Source organism: Rhinopithecus bieti, unplaced genomic scaffold, assembly GCF_001698545.2.
Source record: "Rhinopithecus bieti isolate Rb0 unplaced genomic scaffold, ASM169854v2 scaffold_26302, whole genome shotgun sequence".
In the NCBI taxonomy this organism is placed as follows: domain Eukaryota; kingdom Metazoa; phylum Chordata; class Mammalia; order Primates; family Cercopithecidae; genus Rhinopithecus; species Rhinopithecus bieti.
Genome location: NW_016812027.1, coordinates 587,722 through 596,035, shown reverse-complemented (window position 1 = coordinate 596,035; position 8,314 = coordinate 587,722).

Here is an 8,314-nt window from a genome sequence, read left to right as displayed (position 1 = left end):
ACCATATGAGGTATTCAAGGAAAATTAACAACTTGCATCTATACCAGAGAGAGTGGTTTTCTTGATTCTGTCATGTCCTATCTTTCGTTTTGTTTTGTTTTATTTTTGAGATGGAGTCTCACTCTGTTGCCCAGGCTGGAGTGCAGTGGGGACATCTCGGCTCACTGCAAAGTCCACCTCTCGGGTGCCAGCCATTCCCCTGTCTCAGCCTCCTGAGTAGCCGGGATTACAGGCACCCACCACGATGCCCGGCTAATTTGTGTATTTTTAGTAGAGATGGGGTTTTACCATGTTGGCCAGGCTGGTCTCGAACTCCTGATCTCAAGCGATCCACCCACCTCGGCCTCCCAAAGTGCAGAAATTACAGGCGTGAGCCACCACTCTAGGCCTCATGTCCTATCTTAAAAGAACGGACAATTCTAGGCCTCGAGTTTCCTCGGCTCTAACTGGGAATATTACAGCCATTCTACAGGAAACCCAATGCCCAGAATGACCCTTGGATCCAGAGAAGCAGCTAGAAATATACCATGTACAAACATGGAATTTTTAAAAGCAGAAAACCAATTGAATATAAAGTAAGGTCTAAAATACATAGAAAATAAATGTAGACAGATAAAATATTGGAAAAAATAAGGCATAACATTAATTATTTCTTAATTGTGAAAATATGTGTGATTTTTTCCTCTTATCTTTTCCATATTTCAGTATGTTTCCGCAATGAGTGGGTGTTGTTTTCAAAATCATAAGAACATTTTGATATAAAGATCTATTTTTATTTCAAAGAAGATTCTAAGAACTTTCACATGGCAATGAATTCTTCAAAAACACAGTTTTCACAAACCCTGTCACAGATCCTTCTGGAGACCCGCATACTTCTAGTGTTTGCCCTGATGAATGCCAGTTCTGTTCTTCAAGATTTACTTGTCAGAAAATCAAGACACACAGAATGAGTTATTTCAGCAGGAAGTGTTCCAGGATTCTGGAAACAGATGATGCTTTCTTTCAGCCTGTTGTCATTCTTCTCCTTCATGAAGATAGTGTCGTCATCACTCTGGGTTTAACTCAGCTTGACAGTAGCTACATTTCTGTGTTGCTCTTCATCCCTTCTTTTGGTAAAAGTCTGCAAATTGAGGCTCAGCTAACAGCTATTTCATACTAATCAGACACTGGGACTAAATTAGAACCAAGAAAAGGCCTGTGGTGAGATAGGGTGAGGCCACAGCAGACACTTTATGCTCTGGATCACCCTGCATGAAAGCTGATGAGGCCGTTTGCTCTCCCTTTTATAGGCAAGAGGGTTGTGGCTCTCACTACCTATCGTAAACTACTGCAGCATAACCCTTCACTTGCTTTTCTTATTCACTTCCAGTTTGTGCTGCTGCTAAAATATTCTGCTTCTCAGCTGCCACTATCAGTGTCTAAATCATCCCCAGTCCAAGGCGCCAGCTCTTCTGGTGCAGAAACCACAGACTCAGCAGCCAGGATGTCATCAGCATACTCGAGATTACATCATCTCCTTCTGCCAACCTTAATACCACTATGGTAACCATCAACAGCAATACCCATGATTATTTCAGTAGAAATATTGAACAGATGTGACAGCCTTGTCAAACGCCTTTGCTGGTGTCCAACCACTCTGTTATACCTTTTGCAATTCTAAAATCTCTCTTCTGGCCATAAGAGAGACAGCACATGCTGACCTCCCGCTTGGGAAACTGCTCCTGTAGCGTCAGTTGGCATATCAAAGACTAACTACCAACACCACCTTACATACACAGTGCTTTGCCACCTGCTAATCATTTTTGAAGATATTCTCCTTTTTGACTCTCAAGCCAGCTGAGACAGCCGTGTTGTAAGTTGAAAGGGCACTGGACTTTCTGTCGGGAATTTTGACTTTCTTGGTCGCTTACTACCTTTGAAATCTTGAGCAAATCACTCTGAGCTTGTTTTCTGTCAGTAAAATACTTCTTCTCAACCCAATTTGAAAAACAAATGAGGTGATAAATTTAAAAATAATAAATTATGAAGATAGTTATTCAAACTAATACTTGTACTTGAATGTTTCTATCAGCACTATTCACAATAGCCAAAAGGTGAAAACAACCAAAATGTCTAGCAACAGATGAATGGATAAACAAAATGTGGTATACCCAGACAATAGGATATTTGTCAACCATAAAGAGGAATGAGGCATAAAAAAGGGTGAGGCACAGTGGCTCATGCCTGTAATTTCAGCATTTTGGGAGGCTGAGACTGGCAGATGATTTGTGGTTAGGAGGTTCAAGACTAGCCTGGCCAACATGGCGAAACCCTGTCTCTACTAAAAAATGTAAAAATTAGCCGGGTGTGGTGGTGTGCACCTGCAGTCCCAGCTACTTGGAGGCTGAGGCAGGAGAGTCATTTGCACCTGAAAGGTGGAGGTTGCAGTGAGCCAAGATTATGCCACTGCACGCCAGCCTGGGCAACAAAGTGAGACTCCGTCTCAAAAAAAAAAAAAAAAAAGGAACGAAATATTGAAACATGCTACAGTGTGGATGAACCCAGAAAACATAATGCTAAGTGAAAGAAGCAAGACACACAAGATCACATATTATATGATCTCATTTATATAAAATACTCAAAGTAGGTCAATCCATAGAGGCAGAAAGCAGATTGGAGTTTGCCAGGGGCTCGGAAGAAGCAGGAAGAGGGAGTGACTGCTTAGTACAGGGTTTTCTGTTGGGGTGATAAAAGGTTTTGGAACTAGATAGAGGTGGCCCTTGCCCAACATTGTAAATGTACTAAATGCCACTGAATTGTACACTTTAAAGTGGCATATTTTGTTATATGAATTTTACCTTAAAGAAAAATAATAATAAATTATAAAGCACGTGAAAATCCTAATTAGCATTTCTCAGGGACAAAACAGCCTCAGGAAGATTAAGTGACTCATGAAAGAACAAAAACTTTCAAGACGAAACAAAGAAGTTCATTCTGAGGGGAGAATGCTGGTCTTTTGACAGGCTGGGAAGGGCTTCTCTCCTGCTCTGGGTAGGAATAGATGTCTAAGCTCTTAAGATGTCACCATTCTCAGCTCTGAACTTTTGTTCTGACTCCCAGATCTCTTGCAAAACCCAATCCCCATAGCACTGTTTCCAGCCTCTTCTACTTATCAGTTCACAGCAAAAGGAAGACAAAATGATCATTTGGAATAAGGAGGTAAAGGGTCTTTGGAAGACCAGAGAACTTCTCTATCTTGTCTAAAGAAAAAGAAGATTCCTGAATACTGAATGATCAGTTGAGAAGATAGAAAGCTTTGTTAGAACAAAAGGGAATGAAATTTAAAAAGAAAAGAAAATAAAGCTTTGTTAGAGATGCCTATCCCTCCCTAGTCCAACCGAAGCAGAATCTGCATTTTACCGATATTCTCAGGTGATCCGTGTGCTTAGGAAAAGTTTGAGACACAGTGCTCTGGGCCACTAGACATGTAACAGAATCTCTCCATAATGAAATATGAGGGTGTCGGATATGTAAACAATAAGTCACGTTGGGCCTCTTAGGCCATTTGTTCTGAGTAGAATGTTAATTTCCATCATCTTTACCAACATCTCTGAAAAGCTTATGAATGGTGGAGAAAGCACTTGGGCTGTTCACCCAGTTACAACAAATTGCACAGATATTCTTAGCCTCCATTATTCTGTACCCTGAAAACCATGATGCTACCTCTCCAGTTTCTAGTAATCCCTCTAGTTCACAGTTACATGTCTAGCAAGGCATTATTAAATTACTAAACATCACAGTTACTGGGAACTTTAGGAGTCATCTGGCCAGCGTTCCCAAACGCTATTCCACGGATCAGTTCTGAGTTAGCTACATCAAAATCACCTGGGGTGCATTTCAAAGGCAGATCCCTAGGATGTAGCATCTTCTCATTAAGTCTAGAAATAACACATGAAAGATGTTTTTAAAAAGCTCTCCAGGTGATTCTAATGCACAAATCTGGACACAATCTGTCTAGCTCTGCTCATGCATCCACAGCCACAGCCTAAATACCTTCACAAACAAAACTTTCATTGCAGAGAGCTAATTGTCAGAAAGTTCTTTCCAACACATTGAGTCAATACCTGCCTCTCTATAGTTTCCACCTTTTGTTCTGTCCTTTTGGGCCATACAAAATCATGTGAGTGTGTTTTTGATGTAGAATCTCTGTTTCATGTTATACGACAGCTTTTCAAATGTCTGGTTCCACACACTGTGTCCATATGTCTTCTCTCTAATAATACTTTTTGCCTTGAAGTCTATTTTGTTTGGCAATAATGAAGCTACCAACTTTTTTCCCAGTCTTTTACTTTTAGTCTTACTGTTTCATAATAATTTTGATTTGTCTCTTATAAGCAAAATACAGCTAGATTTTTAAAAATTCAGTCTAATAATTTATTTGAACTGGCAAGTTTAGGCAAATTACATACACATATTACTGACATGTTTGAAATTATTTCTACCACCTTATTCTACACTCTCTTTTATCCTATTTTTCTCTCTCTTTTTTTCTTCACTGCATTCTGGCAGATTGATTGAATTTTCTTTGCCTTCCTTCCCTCTCCCTCCTTCTCTTCCCCAACTGCCCTGGTTTTGGAAGTTGTATCAGTATCAGGAGGCATTTATAGAGGTTACTTTTTAAAAATATTGAATAACATGAATATGTAACAAAATCTCAACTTAAACTTTAAGAATAGTTAACTTTAAGAATAGTTATTATTCTTAAAAATTTGGCCCATGTGCTTACCAAAATCTGAAGCTAATCACTATCTATTCTGCCTCCTCAACAAGTCATGGAGCTTAGAACCCTTTACCTGCAGGCCTGGCCAACATGGAAACCCCGTCTCTACTGAAAATACAAAAATTAGCTGGGTGTGGTGGGGCATGCACCTGTAGTCCCAGCTACTCGGGAGGCTGAGGTAGGAGAATGACTTGAACCCAAAAAACCTGAAAGGCAGAGGTTGCAGTGAGCTGAGATGGCGCCACTGCACTCCAGCCTGGGTGACAGAAGGAGACTCCGTCTCACCAAAAAAAAAAAGGGGGGGGCACTTTAACTTCAAATAATACCCTCCTGCTTTCCATATGCCTATTGTTCCATATTTTAGATTTAGGTTTTTATTTTTTAATCCCCAGTAAATTACTGTTGTTGTTGTTGCTTTATGCCAGTTTTTCTTTGGACTCATTCACATATTTATTTGCTTCCTTTTTTTTTTTTTTTTTGAGACAGAGTTTCGCTCTTGTTGCCCAGGCTGGAGTGCAATGGTGTGATCTCAACTCACTGCAACCTCCACCCCACAGTTTCAAGCAATTCTCCTGCCTCAGCCTCCAGAGTAGCTGGGATTACAGGCGATCGCCACCACACCTGGCTAATTTTTTATATTTTTAGTAGAAATGGTATTTCACCACGTTAGCCAGGCTGGTCTCGAACTCCTGTGATCAAGTGATACTCTCTCGTCTCAGCTTCCCAAAGTGCTGAGATTACAGGCGTGAACCACTACGCCCGGCCCTGCTTCCTATTCTTTCATCTCAATTCTTCCTTCTGGGTTCAATTTTCTTATTCACCGAGGATCTCTTGGTAAAATATGCTCTCAGGGTTTGTCTAACAACATTTTCATTTTTCTCTCACTATTGTATGATAACTTAGCTGAATGCACAGTTCTTGGTTGGCAGTTATTTTTCTGAGCACTTTGACTACATTATTCATTTTCTTATGGTTTTTATTGTTGCTATAAAGAAGTCAGCAAGTCTAAATGTAGTTCCTTTATAAATCACCTATCCTCTTTTCTCTGAATGTGGTAAATATTTTCTCTTTGACTTTGGTGTTTCACAGTTTTATTACAATGAATCTAAAGGTCTTAAATGTCTAAAGGTCTTAAATGCCTCCTGTTTGAGACCTAATTTTATAGTAGGCATCTCAGTTCTTGAAAACAGTAATAGAGTTTTTCTTTCTGTCTCTGTGGGCTGACCTATTTATGAAAGTGGCACAGAACAAGGAATCAGAAAACTTAGGTCCTACCTAAACAAGCCCTGTCAAAATAAACAGCCTCCATTAAAGGTCTTGCACCGAAATGTGTTTTATGTGTACTTAGTAAAAGTCTTCAAAGCTCCCATCCTATAGGAATTGTACATGAGTCACCTCATCTTGTTCTGTGGCTACTATATCTTTTAGTAAACTCAAGGTCTCCCTCCCTTCGAAGCATTCTAAACTGCACTCACTCTGCATCTATCACTTTTCTGACAGATATTGATGACAAGATTTTAAAAGGATATGAGCTATAAAATAAATATCTATGAGTTCACACTGATGTAAATACATAATTGAATAAATGGGAAGATAGGAGGGTGGTGAGGGTTGAAAAATTACCTATTGGCTACAGTGTTCACTATTCAGGTGATGAATATGCTAAAAGAGCAAGATTTCACCACTACACAATATCTCCATGTAACAAAACTGCACTTTTACCCTCTGAATCTATTAAAGTAAAAATAAATTAATAAATGGGGGAAAGAGACAAATTTCCTTATAGAAGCATTCCAAATAACTTATGTAGCTATTCCTCCCTCCAGGAGGCGGAGATCAATTCTAGCACCTCCCACCCACCCCCATCTTGGCTGTGGCTGAACTTAGTGACTTGCTTCCAAAGAACAGAATAGACAAAGGGCAGTGGAAAGGACCTTTGCAGTGGAGAAAACACGATCACCACCTCAGCCAGGTGATCAAGGTTAACATCTCCAGTGATGAATCATGGTGGTAGCAGGTACCGCCTGATGTCATGTGATGAAAAGGGCACATCTCCTCCATGGTGTTCTTCCCCATACTCCATTTTAGTCATGAGAAAAACACTGGATGAACCCAAACTGAGGGACATCCTACAAAATACCCAACCAGTAGTTTTTAAAACTCTCAAGATCTTGAAAAACAAGGAAAGATCAAGACCAAGAAACTGTGACAGACCAGAGGAGACTAACAAGATTAAACGCTAAATGTGGACTCCTGGATGGGATCTTGGAATTAAAAAAAAAAAAAAGGTACTATTGGAAAAGCTATTGAAATCCAAATGAAGTCTGGTGTTTAGCAAATAATGTTGTGCTAATGTTGGTTTCTTAGTTGTGGCAATTGTACCATGGGTATGTAAAATACGAACAGGGGAAACTGGATGATGGATGTATGGGAATTCTCTGTGTTATCTTTGCAGATTTTCTTTAAATCTAACACTATTCCAAAATAAAAAGAATATTTAAAAAATATGATCCAAATAATTGAAAACAGGTATTCAAATAAATACTTATATATGAATGTTCATAACATCTGTATTCATGATAACCAAAGGTTAAAACAACCCAAATATCCATCAATGGACAAATGGATAAGCAAAATGTGATTTTTCTATACTATAGAATATTATTCAGTCATAAAAAGGAATGAAGTATTGATACATTCTATACTGTGAATGAATCTAGAAAACATTATGCTAAATGAAAGGTGTCAGATACACAAAGTCACATATTATGTAACTCCATTTATATGAAATATTAGAATAGATCAATCCGTATAGAAAGCAGATTGGTGGTTGTCAAGGGCTGGGAGGAGGGGAAAAAGGGGAAGTTACTGCTTAAAATGTATGGGCTTTTTTGAGGGGGTAATAAAAATGTTTTGGAACTAGATAGAGGTTGTAGTAGTAAAACATTGTAAATGTATTAAATGCCACTGAATCGTTCACTTTAAATAGTTAATTTTATGTTATGTGAATTTCACCTCATGAAAAAAAAAAAAAGAATATGGCTGGGCATGGTGGCTCACACCTGAAATCCCAGCACTTTGGGAGGCTGAGGTGGGCAGATGACTTGAGCTTCAGGAGCTCAAGACTAGTCTGTGCAACATGGCAAGACTCCATCTCTACGAAAAATCAGCAGGCATGGTGGTGCATGCCTGTAGTCCCCGCTACTCAGGAGGCTGAGGTGGGAGGATCATCTGAGCCTGGGATGTCGAGGCTGCAGTGAGCTGAGATTGTGCCACTGCACTCCAGCCTGGGCAATAGAGCAAGACCCTGTCAAAAAAAAAAAAAGAGAATGTTACCTAAATGTTAGGTTTGACAAGAGTCTCAGCCAAGAAACAGAGAAGGAAAAAACAGATCTAGAGTAACAGATTGGCTAACTATCCGCCAGGCCCATCCTTAACAAGAAACTATAATGAGCAGGACCTAGGAGTCTGTAGACCTAGGAAATAAAAATGCTGACATTTAGAAACTCAGATATCAAAGAATGTAAGACCATTTTCTAGGATTTTTTTTTTTTT